Raw genomic sequence first — 23,110 nt, 5'->3', positions numbered from 1 at the left:
TCTTGTGTTCCCCACCGGCAGACGGGCTGCCACTGTGCCACTCGAGAGCCACACTCAGCTTCGGTAATTATCAACGGTTGAGGGTGTTTTACTAATCTTGTTGCGGACATGTGTAAGTGCTTGAGATTAAGTAAAGTTTAGCTTTAAGTGAAAGCACTCTTGTGTTGTCCTGTTTGTGCCAGCCATCTATCGGTTGGACGGCCGTGTCTCCCCTGGTTTATTTTCTGACACCTCCTTGCACAGAGTAAAAGTTACCAAGAGCTTTGGGTTGAAAGAACCCCGGGTAACAGGTCCTTCTGCTCTATCTGGACACAAAAGAGCAATGATTGACCAGGCTATCTCACTTCAGCTGCTGCCTCCAACCACTGCCTCAGAGTGCTGTCTGCTGCTTCTGTGGTTACTGTCTTCTAGAAGATTTGGTTGCTACTGCTTCTTCAGGTAGCTGCTTCTCTTCTCCTTTGCTGGTTGAGAAATTACACACAGAGGCGTAGTAATGAAGGCAGCACATGCTATAAGCAGTGTTCATGCTTCAATACAGTCCTGTCTCCTCAGATTTGTTTTTGATGCTGGCCAAACGGCCTGGCAGCCATACTTGATTAGTGCTCTTTATAGCATTATCACCGTTTTTTTTTATCTGCTCCTCAGGAGGCTTCAGAGGTACTTTTATGTAAGTTTATTTTTCCTTTGCACTCATCTATAACATTTTCAGTACAGTACTGCAGGTGAGCTTGTTATCAAATATCATAGAATTTGTACTTTTACTATACTTATCCGCTGGTCATAAATACATAATTTTATCTCTTTTGAATCTTCCATGTTATGAAGCTCTTTCCCTTAGTTTTGTTAATGGACAACTTGAAGCCCCACCTGTTTCCCCAGTCTGTACTCCTCTGAAGTGCATCATTTATTTTTTTGGTGGCACTGTGGCAGGGTGCTGCTGGAGAAGCCCTTAATCAGCTCTTGGCACTCCAGCCCCAATCAGGGAGAATAGATTGGGGCTGGGTGAACCACCCTATATTTGCCTTGTAACTGACCACACCTGCCAGCCTCATGAGCAGGGCGCCGGGTGGGACAAGGTGACCTGGGCCCTGCGACTGGCCCCCTATCTGAACAGCGAAGCACAGGCTGCCTATATGGCATTAAGTGATGAACAGGACAAGGATTACGATGTGGTGAAGGGGGCCATCCTAGATCGGATGGGGCTGTCGGCGGAAAAGTAGCAACAAAAGTTTTCGGCGGCCCGGTGGTTTGCAGTTCCGAGCTTTTGCCCAGAAACTCACGTACTGGGCCACTTGGTGGTTGAGGCCAGACACCCAAACACTGGGAGAGGTTATGGACAGGGTTATCCTAGAACAATTTGTGCAGGGCGTCCCGGAAAACATGCGAGTCTGGGTCCATTTGCACCAGCCGAGTATGGTGGAGGCCGCTGTTAAACTGACAGAGGGATACGCAGAGGCAAATTTTCCTCAAATAGAGGGTCGGACAGGCCAGGACCTGGAATGGGGGAAGAAACCCCGAGAACCTCCCCCCCCCCCCCCCCGGGAGAAGCCCAGAGAAAAGGAAGGAAGAGACTAAGGGAGCCCCCAGTCGCCTGGGACAGCTGGTGTTCTGGCCATGTGGGCAGCCGGGACACAAATACTGGGACTGCCTGGAAATGCACACAACCATCAGCCTCATTAGCAGGAGCTATAAGGCTGGAAGGAAGTGAGAGAAATGGGGGGCGGAGACTAAGAGTGGGAGGTCAGGCTCAGAGGGAGTAGGAGCCTCCCAGTCTGTGGCTTGCCAGGCCTGTGGTAGGCCAAGCCATTGTAAAGCCTGTATATAGTTGGAAACTGGTGGTGGGAAACGGATCACAAATAAAGAACACGGGTGTTGCACCAGACTGAAGTGTCCATGATTCATGGAGGAGAGGGGCCAAGGGCCCAAATCCGGAGGGGCACAGTGTGTACCCCATTACAGGGACCCTCAAGGTGTCTGCTTTTGGTCCATATGGCACAGTCATCAGCAAATCTGATGCCTATCCTGCACACAATTCCTTTGGAAGGTCATTTATCATGATGTTAAAGAGGGTTGAGGTAATGCCATTCCCCTATGGCAGTGTTTCCCAAACTTGGGATGCCGCTTGTGCAGGGAAAGCCCCTGGCGGGCCGGGCCGGTTTATTTACCTGCCGTATCCGCAGGTTCAGCCGATCGCGGCTCCCACTGGGCATGTGGGCAGCCGCGACACAAATATTGGGACTGCCTGGAAATGTTGGGACTGCCTGCACACACCCACCAGCCTCATTAGCAGGAGCTATAAGGCTGGAAGGTAGGTTGTGGAATCTCCATCATTGGAGGTTGTTTAACCTGTTCTTAAAAAACACCCGTCAAAGATGATCTAGATAATATTTAGTCCTGCCTCAGTGCAAGGGACTGGTGTAGATCACCTATCAAGGTCCCTTCCAGTCCTATATTTCTCTGATTCTATAAGCTTCATCATTTTCAGAGAATGCTTGGGCCATCCACCCCCTTATTTTGGTGTAATTTCAACAGGCCTCACTGATTTCATTCCCTTAAAATGTGAGAGATATTCTGGATCTAGACAACTTGTACCCCAGTGTGCTTCACACAGTCCTTATCTCCACCTAGTACTGTGGGAACTCCTAGTCTTTCAGAAGTCCTGCTGACCTCATCTGCTATATTTCCTGGCTTAATCACACTGGTCTTCCAAAGGACAGAATCTAGCCCTAATCAGAATGCCATAAATACCTTATAAAAAGACACAATGCTCCATTTTCTCTCTTGGGACCCAAGTCTACCCCATTTACTAGGGTTGCCAACTTTGGTTGGACAAATTCCTGGAGATTTCATTACATGACAATCTTTAATTATAGATTAATCTTTAATTCCTGGAGACTCCAGGAATTAATTTGGGAGGGTTGGCATCCCTATGTTTACTCATCATCCTAAACTGAAGTCAATGGGGGTTTTGCCAAGACTTTACCCATGAGTACTTTACTTTACAAGTACACACATGGAAACCAAAGGTACTAGTCATGGAGTGAGGCACTGCTCATTGTGAGGGATTGTGACAGAATCTTGCCCATAATAAATAAGGCAGTAATTTCCTGTGAAGAATACAACTTTTGAAAGCTGACAGTTGACTTGATACCCTATTTGTGGTATATGATCTCACTGTATTTCCTAGAGAAAATGCTTAAAGCAATCTTAGTACTTAAGCCATCATCTCAGAATCTGTAGTCACATTGAATGACATGTGAATGAAGGCTGACTGCTATTTGCTTAACTACATTACTATTATAAGCAACCAAACAACATATTCGTTATCTGACACTTGCGTATGATCATCATTCACTGGAAACAGAAACAGAAGGTGTGTGGGCTGGATTATTTTTAATATAGTTTTTTCAGTTAAAGTTCATTTGTATGATGAAGTAAATTGTATTATTTTGTAGGCTTGTACAGATGACAGTCCAGATTAGAACATTTGGGGAGTTTAGAATATAATCTCATGTGTTTATATTCTAGGTAAGAACCTCAGTGGGTATCAAACCCACTTATCTGCTTGATTTTTTTCGACTGAACTTCTGCCATTACCATTAACTTCACTTTAAATTACGGGTGCTCAGCACTTTTGAAAATTAGGCCTATGCAATTTTACTCAGCTGAAACCCAAATCGAGTCCTAAGATTAGAACTGTCTGAAACTATCTTTTTTCCCACATGCAAAATTGCCTTATTCAGGGGAGAGGGTAGGAGAAAGGAGAGGAGCAGGTATATATATATATTTTAAACATTTTTCAGTTTCATTTAAAATAAATATATATGTTTAAAAAACCCTCAAAACTGAGAAAACTGTGATTCTTTGACAGGATGGTGAATGTTTTGTTCACTGCTCTGCTGATAATATATTTAAATTTAATTAGCTCAAGACTTAACTAGCTGAAAATGGTCAAATCCACGCTTCCAGCAGGTTGTGCATATGAAGATCTGATCCAAGGCACCTGCAGATACTCCAACTTCCTGGGGGCCTCATCTCTCAGGGGCTTCAGCAAAAGTAGGGCTTAAAATGGGTACCATAAAACCACAAGCCATCCCAAGTTAGAGGTGATACAAGCACTTCTACTTTAGCCAAAGTAGGTTACTACTCACTTTCCCATAGCTATACTGACACTGAAGTCCTAAAAGCAGTGAAAAGTAATAGAAACTTATTTTTTTGTAAGAAAAAGGCCAGACTCAGTTACCTTTATTCATGTCAGGTAGCATTTTATTCCACAAATATTGCCATTGACTTCAGTGGGGCTATTTATGGAGTAAGGTGCTATTCAACAAAACATGTGTAAGGCTATCAGAATTTGGCTCAGAGTAAGCAGCTGTGTACCAGGGAGCTGATCAGCTGATTGATAGTGTCATGTTTATAGAGACTCTTCTTCTGACCAAAAATCACACTTTAAATGGGCAATCTCAAGGCTACATTAAAATTAGACCTAACAGCTCTGTTTGGGTTGCAGACTGGCGTGCACACAAAGCTACATTTCCCGCCAAACCCTCTCTCCTTGTAGGCAGGCGAGATATTGAAATATATAAGTATCCTTCTTCACAAGTACCATAGACAGTAAGCTTTTTGTAACCTTCACACCTTGCATGGTTACCAGAACAGAACAAAGGGAGCACTAGATAATCAAAGGCTTCTGAGCAAAATAAACATAGGCCCTGCCTGCATGATTGTTGGGACACACGGGAGAGAGATGGAGTTTTATCAGCACTGCAGTCCTCATCTTGCAGAGCTGATAGATTTATTAGGATCAAAATTAAAGTAAGCGTAAGCTGCTAGAGGGGGTCAACCGGGTCTAACAGCATTGAAGGCCTTTACCATGCAAGATTTTTAGTCCAGAGTTTTGTTCTCAGATTTAAAGATTCACGTGTTATAATAAATAGATTTACTAGAAACCCAGCTCTTTAACAACCCTTTCCCCTTTCTATAATTCCTCCTCAGCAGCTTCTCACCGTCAAACCTGAGGGAGGCGGTCTTCTATAGAGCTACTTGCTTTAACCCCAGGCACTTCAATGACCTTCAGGAGTCCATCTTGCCTAATTGCCCCACCCTTCATCTTTAGCATAGCTGCAAGGAAGTTAATTCTCTGTCTGTCTACTTACATGGCCTGTATTATTGTAGCATCTGACCACCTCACAGTGTGTAATGTATTTATCCTCAGAACACCCCTGTGAGGTAGGGAAATACCATCATCCCCATTTGACAGATGGGACAATGAGGCAAAGAGAGGCTGAGTGACTTGCCCAAGGTCACGCAGCAAGCCTGTGGTGGATCCAGGACTCGAACATAGGGCACTCAAGTCCTTCCTTTCCCTGCCAGTACCTCTGAAACAATTTTTAGAAATATATGTTTCTGAGGTAGTTGTCATTAGGTGCCTGTCAATTTTAGCTTTGTCCCTATAATAAACTCTAATTTCCTCAGGCAGTTTATTAAATAAAAGAGAGCGAAAAATTAGTGTGTGTCAGTGGGAGGGAGAGATTTTGCTAATTACAATGTTGCAAAACATTCTTAGGAATACTGTAACTGAAAATTATCTGGCGACAAAGGAACAACAGATTTGTGAAAGTATTATCATAGGCATATCTGTAAATATGAGGGCAATCTTGCAAAACATCCATATTGTAAAGGAAAGTTTTCTGACTTTCAGAATTAACACATTTCTTTCCCTGTGTGGGTGGGGGAGGGGAGGGTCTTTATTAGGCTGATCCACTGATGGGACTATAGCTCAGTCAATGCAACAGCAGTGTGGTAACAGTAATAAAGATTAAAAATGTTAAAAGCTTCAAATACTTGTCATTCTGTAGAAAGTGTGTGAAGGGGTGTACCTGGCCTTTGTGGATTCCTACATGAGGCCCCCTGGCCCTACTATACCCCACCTCGGAAGCATTGAAATGATGGAAAGGAGCAGAGAAGGTGGATTCTCCAGGCCTGCCTAAAGAGGCCTTACAGAAGCAGCCAATCAGAGCCCAGTAGGCTTAGATAAAAGGAGCTGCAGGGCCTTAACAGGTCAGTTCCTGGCTGGGACAGGAGGGGTGGGGCAAGGGAAGGCAAGGCAGGGAGCTCTTCTCTGGCCAAAGTAGCTTAAGGGATAGGCAGAGTTTGGGTCTGGCTGCATTTACTTAATAAGGGTTTGCGGGGGGGAGAGAGGACATAAGACCCTTAACCCTGATGGAAGGGAAGAGCTAAAAGGGGCCAGGTAGGAAGAGGCCCAAGGAAGCAGCAGCAATAAATTGAAATTGAGCAGTGTGTAGCTACTGTTTATATGGTCCCTGGGTTGGAACCCAAAGTAGTGGGTGGGCCTGGGTTCCCCCACTGGCCACAGTGACATAAACCCTTATTTGCAAGCCTGAACAAAAGGCTGAATTTAAAGGGCTGAAAGCTGGGACTGAAGACCTTAGCAAGGGCAATGGGACTGTTCATTTATTGGACTCTTTATTACCACGGAAGGGGGTCATTTGGACTTTGTGACTTGGCTGGAGGGCCAAGCAGTGGAAGACCCATCCAGGTCAGCTGACAGCCTGCAGGAGGCACCAAGGGTGAGAAAAAACCTGCAATACCACATCCAGCCATTAGGAGTGCCCCCATTGCAACGTGAAAAAATATCTTATTCCCACTGGTAGAAAGCACGCTCTATCTTCTGCTAGGTGGTAGGAAAGGTGACAATATTCCTATGAATTAGGTGACTGAGGGTTTGCCAAGAACACTTGGGGTGAAATCTGAAGCCAGTGGCAAAACTCCCCTTGACTTCAATGGGGCTAGGATTTCATGCTTGGTCAGCTAACAGGAATTTTGGAGAATGTCTATAATACACATGCGGTCATCATAGGGAGGTGGAAGAAGAAGGTGAAAAGAAATAACAGCAAAAAGAGAAGCATATAATGAAAATCAGTAAAAACTGGTTCATAAAACATTGGAAAACCCTATTCATGCTCAAGACACCTCATTGAATATTTCATCTTTATAGATTTTTGTGCTACACATCTGGAAAGAGACTTCCCTCATTAAAACTCCTTCATAAAACTTTCCCCAGTTTTACGTCTTGGAATTAAAGACTTCATATTTGCCTTGAGTAGACTCCGCTACATTGCATACAATGGACCTGATTCTCTGTTGCCTGCATAAGCATGATCATTTAGGGAAGGATTTTCAAAAGCACTCCGCAATAGCTACACGCTGCTTCCACTGAAGTCAGCATAATTTTGACCAAACACTTTTGGAAGTATGCACCCCACTCTGTGCGCCACACAAAGTGGGTACAGCACAGCACCACTGGTGCAAGTGACTGGAGAATTTGGATTGGGTATCATTTCACACTCACTTTGAGCAGGTTTAAATGACCACACAAGGTAGAAAGCAGTGATAATCATGATTCTAGGGCTGGATTCCTCATTGCTCATCAGCCCCTTTGTGCCAGCTCAAAGTGGCTGCAAAGCAGCTCCAAAGCTATCCGGAAAATATCACTTGTGTAGTACTTCTTTACTAAGTGTGCCCTAGCCCGCTCGTTAGCCCTACCCATCACAGGAGCCCTCAGCATATGGAGTGTACTGGGGGCAAGTGTAGTCCGTCAGGGGCAAATGCCCCAGCTATTTCCTGACTGTTCCAATGCACATTCCCCCCCTTCATCTTGACAGCAATAAAAACACATGGTAACCATATGGTGCTCAGGGAATCAAATCAGCAGCATCAATACTATCCTCGTACCACAAAATCCTAACCAGTGAACACACACACTCATCTGAGGGGGTGCTGAGTGCCTCCGAGTTGGGGGCCCTGATTCATCAACTGCACCAGAGCCGAGCCCAGTGCAAGGGACTGAGGGACAGTGAGTTAGGTTTTCAATATTGTGTTGTATAACATTGCTGGGGACAAATTTGGCTCTCAGCACAGGCTGGGTCAGTTCTCAGATCTAGCTAAAATTGAGCCCTAGCTGCCATGGGCATTATGTGCATTACTCTGCAACACACAATACAGAGTTTCTCTTCTGATACAATGCATTTAAATCCTCCATATTTTCTCAGTAGCCATAGCTGAAATTATTTTCAGATGCAAGGCTAGACATCTGGGCAGGAGGGAACTGACTCCATTGCATACAGGAACAAAAAACTTACTGCAGAATAAGGTTTTGTTATCTAGGAAAAATAATCTTACTCCACAAATGTAGTATACACAATTCCTAAAATAGAATGCAATGCAAACTTTCCACAAACACACATGCACAGGCTGAAATCAAACTAGTAAAATCTGTAAACATTTTTAAATTAGGAAAATATGGAATTGTAAACAATCACTAATCTCCATTAAAAATGCAGTCAAATTTTCTCATTGATAAGTATTTAGTTTTCATTCTGTTGTAATGCAATTAAATCAATATGGAATAAAAAACAGATTTCAGTGAATGAAGTAGCTAAAATCCTTACTGTTTCTATGTTTCATTTCATTAGACTCTTTCTATGATACAGGAATATTTTGCCAGGAATTGTAACTAAGAATACGCAGCTGTGCTTTGCTTTACAATATAAGGTTCTTGCATCACAATTCTCAGCCGTTCCACACTCAAAGATATTTTGCTTATTTCAGACTCAAATTCACTCCTAGCTTACACAAATCTGGTTTTATCAACAATGTAAATAGTTGACAGGCTAACTCCTGATTATGTGATTATAGGAAAATCTACACTTTATACATGCTAATGAAAATAATATTTATAATTTTAAAAGTGACCTGCAGGTGATTAAAAATGTTGTTGTTCTTCTATAAAGAAAACTTGGAAGGTTTTTATATTTTAAAGTATTTTTCTGCTTGTTTTTTTACATTAAAAAGTCAGGTCATGTCTACCCTGGAGACAGGGGTGAAAGTAGAAATAGGGACTTACTGGTACTGGGCTGGGTTGGGGCCGGCTCTGGCCCCTGGAAGGTGCGGGGCCTCGGGCAGAAGGGGCGGGGGAGTCAGAGCCAGCCCCGGCCCACCCTGTAAGTGCCCTCCCGCTCCTCGCCGGGGTAGCAGCGGCAGCCAGGGGCTCCGGCAGCAGTTTAAAGGGCCCGGAGCTCCCCTGCCTCTACCACCCTGGGCCCTTTAAACCTCCGCCGGAGCCCCCGGCTGCCGCTGCTACCCCAGGGCTCCAGCAGCAGGGCTCCGGTGGCTATTTAAAGGGCCCAGGACTCCCCTGCTTTTACCGTCCCAGGCCCTTTAAATAGCCACCGGAGTCTGACGGAGCCCTGGGGTAGCAGCGGTGGCAGGGATCTGGCAGCGGTTTAAAGGGCCGGGACCGTAGAGGCAGCGGGAGCCCCGGGCCCTTTAAATAGCCCCCAGAGCCCCGCCGCTACTCCAGGGCTCTGGGAGCTATTTAAAGGGCCCAGGACCCCCCTGCTTCTACCGCCATGGCCCATTAAATAGCCCCCGAAGCCCTGGGGTAACGGCAGCGGGGCTCCGGCAGCTATTTAAAGGGCCCAGGGCAGTAGAGGCAGTGGGAGCCCTGGCTCTTTAAATAACCCGCGGAGCCTCGCTGCTACTACCCCAGGGCTCTGGCAGCAGGGTTCTGGTGGCAATTTAAAGGGCCTGGGGCCTTCAGCCACTGCTGGGAGCCCCAGGCCCTTTAAATTGTCACCTGGGGAAGTCGGGCCGCCTTGGTACGGCGCACTGGCTCTTGCCGGTACGCTGTACCGAGGCGTACCGGCTTACTTTCACCTCTGCCTGGAGAGCTCTATGAAGACGGGAGACCTATTGAAATTATGACATCACAAGAGACTGAAAACTGAGCAATGAAGAGGGAAAGGGTGTTAGGAATCATTAAAAAGGGGATAGAGAATAAGACGGAGAATATATTATTGCCCTTATATAAATTGATGGTAAGCCCACATCTTGAAGAGCACATCGAGGTGCACTGCGTCTCGGAGAGGCTTTGAAAACCAGTTTCACGAATGATCCAACACTGATGTGACAGTTCTGTGTGTTGTTCTTGAATACTGCGTACAGATGTGGTCTCCTCATCTCAAAAAAGATATACTGGCACTAGAAAAGGTTCAGAGAAGGGCAACTAAAATGATTAGGGGTTTGGAGAGGGTCCCATCTGAGGTGAGATTAAAGAGGCTAGGACTTTGCAGCTTGGAAAAGAGGAGACTAAGGGGGGATATGATAGAGGTATATAAAATTATGAGTGATGTGGAGAAAGTAGATAAGGAAAAGTTATTTACTTATTCCCATAATACAAGAACTAGGGGTCACCAAATGAAATTAATAGGCAGCAGGTTTAAAACAAACAAAAGGAAGTTCTTCTTCACACAGCGCACAGTCAACTTGTGGAACTACTTACCTGAGGAGGTTGTGAAGGCTAGGACTATAACAGCGTTTAAAAGAGAACTGGATAAATTCCTGGAGGTTAAGTCCGTTAATGGATATTAGCCAGGATCGGTAAGGAACGGTGTCCCTAGACTCTGTTTGTCAGAGGGTGGAGATGGATGGCAGGAGAGCGATCACTTGATCATTAGCTGTTAGGTTCACTCCCTCTGGGGCACCTGGCATTGGCCACTGTCGGTAGACAGGATACTGGGCTAGATGGACCTTTGGTCTGACCCAGTACGGCCGTTCTTATGTTCTTATTGCCCAGATGTCTGGCTGCTCATAATTGGCAGCCAGGCAATCTGCCACAACCCCCCACCTCGCCAGAAACTTTTCTCCCTTACTTTCACAGATTTTATGTAGAACTCAGAAAGCAGCAACAACAATAGGCATATTGCTTTCGCTGAGGTCTAACCTAGTGAGTAAACTCCACCAGCGCCCCTTTAGACATCCAAAGGCACATTCTACCACCACTCTGCACTTGCTCAGCCTATGGTTGAACTGCTCCTTACTGCTGTCCCGGCTGCCTGTGTACGGCTTTATGAGCCACAGGAGCAAGGGGTAGGCTGGGTCTCCAAGGATAACTATTGGCATTTCAACATCACCAATGGTAATTTTCCATTCTGGGAAGTTCCTTCTTGCAGCTTTCTGAAGATACCGGAGTTCCTAAAGATGCACGCGTTATGTACCTTTCCCAACCATCCCACGTTGATGTCAGTGAAATGGACCCTGTGATCCACTAGCGCTTGCAACATAATTGAGAAGTAGCCCTTCCAGTTTATGTACTCTTTGGCAAAGTGGTCTGGGTTCATGACTGGAGCGCCAAGGCACTATGATGATTAAAAATATATATATATTTTTGTTCAACTGAGAATTCCCCTCGTTCGTTTGCTCTTTGTATTTTCCCCCCTTTACTAAGGTTCCGCAAAATATCATATGCCAAAGTGTTTAGCTGCATTTATTAATCATATAATAAATCTTAACAAAGCAAAAAATAGTTGCCATTAAATATTTTACAAATGGGAATCTGACTGCTAAAATGTATTATTGCACAATGTATTAACCTAATAAATGGTATTAAAAATAAATGAAGCTTAAACTGCACAGAGCACTGAGTTTTCAAATAAATTCCTCAAAAGCTTCCATCTGTCCTTCAGAACAGCTGAACTTTTACTGTACTCAGATCTCCTGAATTTGTTTAGTATGCACTGCTCTGTACTGCACAGGTGTGAATATGTACCATTATATTTAATTGTCTGGTGTGAGCTCAGTATAACCATATCAAAATGATTTATAAAAGACCTTAGTGCTCATTTCTGAACATTTATTTTTAGAATGTTTTGGGGGAAAACGTGTGTATCCAGGTCATTACTGTGATAGAATACTCCAAATGTTCTAACTATCCAGCTGGGACTCATGGAATTATTGTCCTTTCAGAGAAAAAAAGCCCACATATAAGTCATGGACAGAGAATTGATTTCCTCATAATACTAAAGCAAGACTTTTCCTGGAGGAATTATTATGTTAGTAAACAAATCCACATCTGTCCCATTTATTGCAGTGTACTTCATGCAACATCTGTGCTTCATAACATTAATCAAAATGTGGTTATGAAAGGTACAAGACAACTGTTGGCTGTGGTTATTTTTGTGTATTCACATTACATCCAAAAACTCTGCTTTAAAAGATGATATATTCAAGTACTCTAAGGTTAGGAAATGTCAGAATTAAAGTTGCCCAGGAAACTTTAATCCTGCCCCCTTGTGTGCTTTTCCACAAGATCCCTGCCTCATTCACTGAAGAGTGCCTTCCCTCCAGTGGTCAAGGTGGTGCAGGATCCTTTTGGGCTCACTACTGCTCAAAGACATCCAAATAGCAGAATATTGGCAGAAATGCTTTATTCCAGGAGACTTCTGTCCTACCTCTCAAAAGCAGACCCAACCACAGTAATACATGCCTTTGTCACATCAAGACTTGGTTATTGCAAAGCTCTCTTGGGCTTACCCTGAACTAAGATGACAAGGAAATGACAACTGGTTGCACACCCAATGCTTAGTGGGGCAGAAAGAAATGAAAACCTTATTCCAATATTTTGCATGTTAACACTGATTGTCTGTCCAAAGCCAGACTCAGCTATCTGAGAGATTGCCTCTTGCTCCATACATACCAGTGGTAGCTACTTTTGATGGAGACTGTAAGGCCTGGTCTACAGTACAAAGTTAGGTCAACCTCAGTCGCCTTGTGTTGACCTAGTAGTGCATGTGTCTTCATTTAAATTTGTCACCCACCGATGTAAGTACCCCGTTCTGCTGACATAGTAACACCACCTCCCTGAGCAGCATTGAGCCATAGTCAATGTACTGAGCTCGAAGTAATGTGAGTGTAAACACTGCATCACTTAGGTTGATCCTAACAGTCCTCCAGCAGCTGTTCCACAATGACAAAAACACTGACTGCTCTGGTCTCAGTTGTGAACTCCACTGCCCAGGGGTCACGTAGACCAGAGGGTCCCCCTCCTCCCCCCCACCCCCGCTTTAAAGCCCTGTGAATTTTTGAAATGCCTTTTCCTGATTGTTGAGCTAGGAGAACACACTTAGCAGCTCTCCAGTGTTGGGCACAACTGCCCAGGTGATCATGCCAGCTACATGTTCCAGATGCACTTCAGCTGGGAGTAGACTGGAGATGTTGTATCTCCTGGTTGTGTGGGGAGAAGAGGCTGTGCAAGCATAGCTATGGACCAGCTGTAGAAATGTCAACATCTATGAGCAAATAGCATGGGGAATGCAGGAGAAGGGGTATGACAGGGACCAGCAGCAGAGCCACTTGAAAGCCAAGGAGGTGCAGCAGGCATACCAGAAGGCCAGGGAGGCCAACAGTCGATCAGGTCCCACAGACCTCCTGCTTGTACAAAGAGCTGTGTGCCATACTTTGGGGAGACACCACCCCACCTCACAAATCACCATGGATACATCTGAGGATCCCAAGCCACAGGCCCCTGGCCTGAACAGCAAGGATGAGGAGGAGAAAGAGGAGAAGGATGGGGTCCAGTCATGCTACTAGTCATGACCAGTTTGAGACTCCACCACAGTCCAGTCAGTCCCAGCAGTTGAGCACAGACAAGCCTGATGCATAGGAAGGATCCTTGGGTAAGTGTGCAAATGTATTTCACATTACAGTGATGGCACCCCCAACTTAACAGGACACAGCTATCAACCTTGCATTAATTTACTCCTACTAGAAGAGACAGTGGTACAACAAAGAGAGGTAACATTGTTATCTGCTTTGCATTCCCTTAGGCACAGAGCGCCATGCAGAGCAGTTTGTTTATGTATCCAGGAAGGTCCCTTGAATCCTCTTGAGACATCCTGATGAAACTTCCATGGAGGTAATCTGCAATCTGCTCCCAAATGTTTCTAGGGATAGCAGCCTTATTTCTTCTTCTGTGGTAGGACACTTTCCCACTCCAGTCAGTGATAACTTTGGCAAGCATCACTGCAGTACACACGCTAGCAGCATAGGGGCCAGGATGGCTTTTGGACACCAGCAGCAGCTGTGCTTTCTCTGCCTGTGTTAGCCCCAGGAGTGAGATACCAGCTAAAATCCCCACTGCATATGGAAAATGGTGCCGGTATTTAGTACCATTGCTCTATACACATAGTTTCATGCAACCGAGCAATTCCTGCCTCATTTCCCTCACCTTTGGCAGGCCACACTCACCATGTTGAGTGCACAAGCACTCTGAAGCAGAAGTGTCAATAAGCATGTCTTTGTTTAAAACTTTAGGGGAGCAGCAGAATGGAGATCTGAATCTTACTTGTTTGCTTTCTGTTGTGACTATACTGACAATGGTACCTCTGTGTGTTTTATCTGCAGCTGTTGTCACTGTGGCCTTGAGGGGTTCTCCCTCCACCCCCATGAGATGCCTGAAGCAGATAAGGAGAAAAAAGAAGAGGACTCAGGATGAAATGTTCAATGAGATCCTGCAAGCCAGTGCTGCATTGGACTGTGAGCACAGGGCCTGGAGGGTGAACATTGCAGACAGCCTGGAGAAGGAAAGAGTGGACAGATGAAAGGCCCAAGCGTCCCAGCAGGAAAAGGAGAGGGAGATGCACAAGGACATAATGAGGTTTCCCTGGCAGCAAACACAGATGCTGCAGACTCTTGTGGACCTACAGGTGAAACAATCCTTGGCTCTTCTCCCTTTGCAGTTCATAGAGAACTCCATTGCAGCACCTCCTTACACCCCAACCCCCAACATTCCACGTTGCATCAGGGGCCGCATCTCTGCCCCTACTACTCAGCCCTGGGGGGACATTAAAGACAGCTTCACATGCACTGACCTGTGAAAGTCACAGTAGCTGTATGCTTAGCTAAAATGGACATGCATGTTCTTTCCCATGCATAAGTGCTGTTCTATTAACTTAGTAACTTTTAAATGTATTTGCTTTTATATTGCATGGATTTTTCTTTTAACTGATTTTGTTACTGAGTAAAATTCTATATTTGGAACATAATTCATCTTCATTAGTTCACAACATAGGTTGCAGACTGCCTAGCAGTTCTGAAAGCACCCACTTACTTGTTACTGTACAGTGTGACACAACTCACAGGATCAGTGACAAACATAGTGTAATAATCAAATGTACAGCAAGCACTACAAAATTAATAGACACATTCATACATGTACACCAAACACCACACAATTCCTAAAAGGCTCCAAAACAGCAGGGCCAGGAACAGCACAATACATCAGAACATATTACTGTGGCTCATTGTTAAAGTGCTTCCTGAGTCATATAGCTCTTCGTTGAGCTCTTCTAATAGCCCTTGTGTCTGACTGTTTAAACTCAGCAGACAGCCACACCACGCTCCACCCCTGCCAACAACGCCCCATCCCTTTTCTTCACAGATATTATGCAGGACACAGCAGGCAGCTATAATCATCGGGATATTTTTCTCACTGAGATCTAATCTTGGGAGTAAATAATGCCAGCATCCCTTCAACCTACCAAAAGCACATTCAATTCATATTCTGCACCTGCTGAGCTGGTAGTTGAATCTTTTCCAGCTGCTGGTGAATGGCTTCATGACCCAGGGGAGCAAGGGGTAGTCTGGGTCCCCCAGGATCATTATTGGCATTTCAACATTGCCAATGGCAATCCACCAGTCAGAAAGCTTGTAGCTTTCTGAACAGTCCTGTGTTCTTAAAGACATGAGCATCATGCACCTTCTGACCAGCCAACGTTGGTGTCAGTGAAGTGGCCCAGGTGATGCACCAGTGTTTGCATAACCATAAAAAAAATAGCCCTTTCTGCTGATGTACTCTGTGGCAAGGTGGTCTGGTGCAAAACAGGGATATGCGTGCATTCTATTGCTTCATCTCAGTTCAGGAACTGCAAATCCATCCAGTTTGTCCTGCACATTGCTGAAGGTCACAGTCCTGCATAGCAGGTGGGAATTAATTGCTCTACACACTTGCACGACAATGGCTCCCACAGTGGATTTTCCAACTCCAAAATGATTTCCCACTGACTGGTAGCAATCTGACATTGCAAGTTTCCACAGAGTGATTGCCTCTCACTTCTCCAATGTCAGAGTAGCTCTTATTCTGGCATCTCTAAGTTGAAAGTCTGGGTTAAGCTTAGCACGGAGATCCAGGAATGTGGCTTGTGCATCCGAAAGTTCTGCAGCTACTGCTCATCATCCCAAACCGGCATTATGATGCAATACCACCAGACAGGGCTTATTTCTTCGGCCCAAAAGCTGCACTCCACTATCTGTAGCTGCTCCATGAACACCACCAACCACCTTGAATTGGTTCATTCTATACACCACAGCAATCTGTCCTCCAAGAAATTGTCATGTTCCCTGCTGATTCAGTTATTCTTGTGGCTGGAGGATTGTGCGTCCTGTGCTTGCAATGCTTATGACAATAGGGCAGAGCTTCTGTCAGAGATGGTGGATACTGAGGAGGTCCATTCTGCTTTGTGGCACTTTTAAAAAAGGTGAGAAAATTATGGGATATAGATGACATTATGAGATGGAGACAGTTGAACACTGGGAAGTTGACCCCTTGCACCCAGTCACCCCTGTGCAAGTTGTTTCAGTCCCACCATTCATTGCCAAAACTTCCCAAAAGACTGCGCTGGATGGTGACAGATTGTGGACTGGGATACCTACCTATGGTGCACCGTACCGTGCATCGACCCAAGCACTCCTGGTGAGTACGTGCAGCGCTAAAGCAAAGAGCCAACTATACATGTGCACAAGCAATATGCTAACTGTGGTGGCTTTATGCCTACGTAATTTGCATCAACCAAAATTTGTAGTGTAGACATGATCTAAGGCTGACAGATCCCAGGTTTGAACTTAGGCAGGGCATTCCCATTGCACTCCTCTTTACTTAACAATTAAATACCTATTAATAGGCTGAACTTGAGACTTGATATACTTCTCTTGCAGCAACAATAATAACATTACTTAGCACTTGTATAAAACTTTTCATCCATAGACTTCAAAGCACATTTCAGAGATGGGAAAACTGATGCATAGATAGGTTAGGTGACAAAATGTCCTGATTGAGCATGCTAAGGAATAAACTATCTGGATTTGATTCCTTTCAACTAAACCTTTTCAGTACATCAATCCTAGAGCTGAAACTGTAATTTCCAGCTCAGAGAGACAGATGCATGCTGGCTTTCATCAAGCTAGTGCACTAAAAATAGCAGTGTAGCAGGAGCATCATGGGCAGTGGGACAGGCTAGCTGCCATAAGTACAATCCTGTCAGAGACCCATGGTATATGCTTGGGTGACTAGTCTGTCCTGCCACCTGCATCATTGTGGCTCCACTGTTATTTTTAGTGTGCTAGTTTGGTACAAGCTAGCAGGAGTATGTCTATCTGAGCTGGAAATTACTCTTCCAGCTGAAGTGTTGACATACCCTTTGTCTATGTGGGAAGAGGCGGAAGAAAGGAAAGGGGCCTTTTCCTTGATAGCCTCATCCTGCCATGCATTTTGAAATGGAGTGGTACCTTACTGCATGGGTAGTCCTCTTGGAGAGATTTATGTCTAGATCCCATAGACCACTGTTTCTCAAGCTTTTTGATACCAGAGACCGGCTTGCTGCCTTCCTAAACTGAGTCAGGGAGATCACAGGGGGCAGCACTGGTCCACAGACCGGTCATTAGGAAACACTGCCTTACACTACACTTTGAATATCTGAACCATGAGAAAAGAGTCTTTAGGCTGCTATTAGTTGTTTGGTAAGATCATTCTTTGCGTGAGGAAGTATTTTGAACTTCATACAGCACACTGTCGCAATGTATTCACTCATTAGAAATGACCTTGCTTCATCAAAGTCACCAACTTTTATTTTAAGAGGCTGAATAGTCTGTTAGCTTAGCTTGCTGGTGGTGATCAAAAGGGAAACAAAGAAACAAGGTGACTAAATCCATTAGAGAAACAATCCTTTGAGAATGATAGCCTTTTAAAAATTAATAGCATTTCAGTCAAAGAATCACTGGAGCTTTTAAAGACTAAGAGCAAGGTATCTTTTAACTAAGGATTAGAGGAGATCTTGAAAGTTTAGCCTTAAGTTATCTATCGGAGTGCAACCACTGAAGATTTACATACTCAGTGGTACAAAGTATTAGAGCATAAAGATTGCTTTTAGTTTTGATGTGTAGTCCGAAAAACACTATATCCTGAGATGGGTGCTGCATTGATCAGGTTTGAAGAACTGGCAAATGGAAAAGAAAACCATTAACTTTATCTCAGTGTAGATTTGTAGAGGCTTTTGGTGTATTACACCTTAGAGAGCAATAGAGAAATTTTCTCATTATTTGTAGGTATAATCATCATAAAATACTATCTTAAATTAAAAGGGTCACATCCTGCCATTGATTTTGCACATTACTGCCACTGAAATCATTAGGATTTCTAAGTTATCATTAGGATTTCAGTATGGGTTCAATACATATGGTTCAAAGACATGACACATTGGGAAACACTTAAAAATGAATGTATCTCTTTTACTTTCAATGACTTTCTAGCAACCCATATTATTGCTGAACAGCTAATAGACAAGAGAGTTATACAAGTAATTTGAAGCAGTTTAGGAAAGTGAGTACTCCCAGTGAAGACCATAATGGGGAATATAGACTTTTGCCCTTACAATAACAAACACTGAAACCTTTGTGTGTATGTGTGGATGTAGCGGGGTAGTCACCTGATCCGGCCCTGAGGGGCTTAAAACAGCCCAGGAGAGGGCTGTGGCTGGAGCAAGACGCTCCTAGACTGATTGGGGAGGCAGGCTCAGCTGTGGCCATGCCCCAATCAAGGCCCAGCTGGTCCTTATAAGTGGGCAGTGGGCCAGGAGGGATACACTCTCTCTCTAGCCTTTGGAGAGGGAGGGACCAGGCTGCCTGGGGAGCTGAGGAAGGTACCGAGGGTGGAGCAGTGCAAGGGAAGGGCTGGGGAGCTCCAGCCTAGCTGAGCCCCAGGCTGCAGGCCGAAGTAAGGGCCCACTAGAGGGTATGAGGGCTGCAGAGGGGCAGCCCCGCTATAGGTAGAGTCAGCAGGTCCAAACCCAACTTTGCCTGTGATGAGTAGCTTATACTGCAGTCCACCCCAGTGAGCGGGGGCTAGTTGGTGACTGGCAGTAGACTATGACTGAGGTGAGGCGGGGACAGTGGGTGGGGGTTCCCCTGGGTGGGGAGACCCAGAGAAACTATGGGGGTACTGCCTGGGAGCAGCACCCAGGAAAAGGGTCACCCGTGGTCTGGGAGGGACATGGGGGGCCAGCGCAAGGTGAGACACCGGCCAACAGAGGGCGCTCTGGAGGCTGGACTGCTAATTCCCTGGATGACCAGCAGGGGGTGCCGCCGGGTGAGTCTGTGCACAATTACAGTGGATATTTAGGACCAAGGTCTCAGCTGTGCCTTGTTAGTACTGGGGGCAGCTGGGAAGAGGGCGATCAAAAGCACCATTCAATATTAGACAGCAGTGTAGTGCCAGCCCAATCACCAGAATAATTTACAGCAGCCTTGGGGTTACCCTAAATTGTATCAAATGCCAACAGCCTCCAAGGGCCATTTCTCAGGCTGGGGTTTGCTAAAATCCATGGGCACTCCAGCCACTCACTCTTTTCCCCAGATATGCCCCAAAACAGTCTTAATGGGGCTGAATATCTAGTTCTTACCAACTTGGATGCACCATTGTATGATTTGCATACAAACTGGTGACAATTGTGCACCCAAATTTAGGCACACAATTGAATGTATAATTCTGAGGAACTACAAACTTAAAAAGAAAATTGTCTTGTATTATCTGAGCCCTTGGTCTCAGTTAAAGGCTTTTCTCAGGAGTCCAGGACAATGGTTGTTCAAGACCCTCAGTTCAACATAAGCATGGAAGGGTATCAGGAGAAAAACAGTTTATTGCATACAACCTTAGGGGCTGGAAGTGGTCCACATGGTGATGGATTAATTTATCTTTGTCCATTTAATTTGTGACTCACTTAGGAATCTTACTGACTTGGAACCGTGAGAAATGACATCGGCAAATCACATAGATCTATGCGTCTATTCTATTTTATTAATCAGAGCATTATTTCTTCAATAAGCAGCAGCACGGAAGCTGTGATAAGAGGGGACATTCTGCTTTGGCCTGTCCCATGACACAATGGCATAGACAAGAAGGCACAGAGAATAATACTAATAAGCCAATAATGCCTACAAATACGAACATTTGAACAAACTATTTGGTTATGGAGGCACGTGTCTCAAAAACTGTGCCCTCGTATAATGAGATAGCTTGTGAACTATACCATTTGCTAGAAGTGTAGGTAATGTGGAATAACCGGGACCCAAATATTCCAATCTGAGTTAAGGTAAATACAAATGATCTGAATATGGAAATAAAATGGATAGAGGGGTTGCAATATCTGAGATTGCTGAAGAAATGTACAAACAACAAATCACCAGACGCTAAAACTGGGAGAAAATCATGTTGTTTTGAAAACTAGACTTAGTGAGGCACAAAAGGATCAGAATAATTGCAGGTCACTGATAATTAGAAAAGTTCCTGCTTACCCTTACAGTTAATTATGACTGAAGACAGTGGGGAAAAGGTGTTGGCAGGAAGGTATTGAGACCAGGAAATTACCAAGAAGAGGGAAAATTGAGATATTAAAATTATAATTCTGTTTATTAGATTAGATAATGAAGTATTGATATCTGTATTTGCATTAAACTTCAGTCAGGTACTATGGCTGAAGATTAATATTGAATTAGGTACATGAGTCTATGGTCTGGGCATTGCTGGAAATGGTACAGTTGTGCCTGATCTCTGGTCTTCTGAGTGACACAGAGAATCAGTGCTAGACTGAAAATTATTAGCCCAATCAATTGTGGGGAAAAAGAAAAACAAGGTTACTGAAATGAGCTGTTTATATATATGTATATATATAAAATAAATTTTCAGTAGAATTAATAGTGGATCATATACAAAGGCAAATGTCATTGTATCATTCTGTAACTGAGTTTTCATAATTAATTCACCAGGAAGAAAGAACTATGAATAGAAACCTGAAAGATTCTCTATTTTAAATGTGAACATTTACAACACACATTTTAGTATGTCAGCAGAAAAATCCATAAAAATGAAATTTCAGGTTTTGCTTCTCCTTAATTGTCATAATTTTTCATTCAAACATGTTCTGTTTTATTTGAGGTTGAAGGCCACACTGTATAAACAACAGCCTCTCAAGGGTGTATCAGAAGATTTCAACTAAATTCAAGGGAAGCCCCACAACAGTTTCATACACTATGCCTTCATCCTTAGTGGCAGAAGGCAGTACAAAATAGGCTTTCTTTTTTTTTTAAATGAACATGATGTGCATGGAGATATTTAATAAGAATATTATGAATATATAGATATAATACTGATATATTCATAATGGACATTTCATGGTATTATAGGACTTTGGTCATCCTCGTTTCTAAATGTGCTGCTAATAAGTCTTAAAATGTACTTGCTGTTAAAGTTTCACATTAATTTGGGTCATGGGTAATTTACTTTTATCATGTAGCAGGCAGGATCTTAATTTAAGACTAACAAAGCAGAATTATTACAAATGTGGCACTAGTTTCTCTCATCCAATGCCCACATTCAAACCCACAGTGGTAACAAATGGTGGCAAAATACTGCAATAGATGGTCTTGAGACCGTTTTTTTTAATTCACATTGGGCATAATGGGGGCTAAAGTGTGGACTTTGATGGTCTTCTCAACAGAGGTGAATTACACTGTTATGGTGCCTACGCACACCCACCTATCCACACCTATTAGAGACTCATTGGCATATTAGTATATTTTGAAACATTCTGCTGGATTTTAAGATTCAATTATTGGGTTTTTTTAAGTAAATTATGAAACACGGTTATATTATTCCTCAATAAACTTCAAATTTGGTGTGAGACCTTCTGTGTATTGTGGGCCCAGGCCAGAGGTGCCAGAACAATTTGTATAATTGAAGGCGTCGTATACCATGTATATGGGTTATTACCACTTCAAGCCTGGGGATGCAGCAGCACCCCCTGCACCCCTAGTTCCAGCACGTATGGCCCAGACCTATGAGCTACTGAGTGCATGTTCATTGTTGTCAGTTACCCTCAACTTCCATTGACTTCAGTAGGAACTAAGGACACTCAGTACTTTTCATCACGAGCTGAGTACTTCACATAATTGGAAGAACTGGTCCAAAAAAAGTGAAGAAAATTAGAACAAATTTTGCACTGGACAGGGATTCAGTAGACTTGGGTTCTATTTCTCCCTCTTCCCCTGAGCGGCTGTGTGATCTTGAACTAGTCACTTCAACTCTCTCTCCCTTTGTCTGACTTGTCTATTTAGACTGCCTCTTAATATTTCTTGGGGCAGGGCCTAGAACAAGGGGGCCCCCCCCCCCCCCCCCCCCCCGGTTTGGATTCTCTAAGAGTATTATTGTTATTGTTAACAACAACAAGCACTACAGTCTGTTCTACTTGATCCCAGGCAAAATTATAGAAAGGCTGATACAAGATACAATCAGTAAAGAATTAAAGGATGGTAGCATAATTAATGCTAGTCAACGTGGTTTTATGGAAAAGAGGTCTTGTCTAACAAGACCGATCTAATCTTTTGATGAGATTACAAGTTTGTTTGAGGTTGATAACTATTTTGATATAAGAGACTTAAGTGTCTGTTGGACATTTGACTTAATGCCATACAACATTTTGATTAAAAAAATTACTTTCAACAAAATCACAGAAGCACATATTAAATGAATTAAAGACTGGGTAACTGATAGATGTAAAAATAATTATAAATGTAGCATCATCATCCACAGGGGCGTTCCTCGTATGGTCCCCCAGGAATCTGTTCTTGGCCCGATGCTATTCAATGATTTATTTATCAATGATCTGAAAGAAAATCATTGCTGATAAATCTTGCAGATGGCACAAATATTGGTAGAGTGGTAAACAATTATAAGAAGAGATCAGTTATGCAGAGAAATCTGAATCACTTCATAATATGGGCTCACTTAAGCAGCATGCATTTTAATACAGCCATATTCTACATTGTACATCTAGGAACAAAGAAAGTAGGTCTGGGAGAGTGTATCCTGGAAAGCAGTGACTCTGTAAAAGCCTTTGGGGTCTGTGGGTAACCAACTGAACAGGGC

This window comes from Terrapene carolina, unplaced genomic scaffold (assembly GCF_002925995.2).
Source record: "Terrapene carolina triunguis isolate 2854851 unplaced genomic scaffold, T_m_triunguis-2.0 Scaffold23, whole genome shotgun sequence".
Lineage (NCBI taxonomy): Eukaryota > Metazoa > Chordata > Testudines > Emydidae > Terrapene > Terrapene triunguis.
This window is presented reverse-complemented; position numbering follows the sequence as displayed.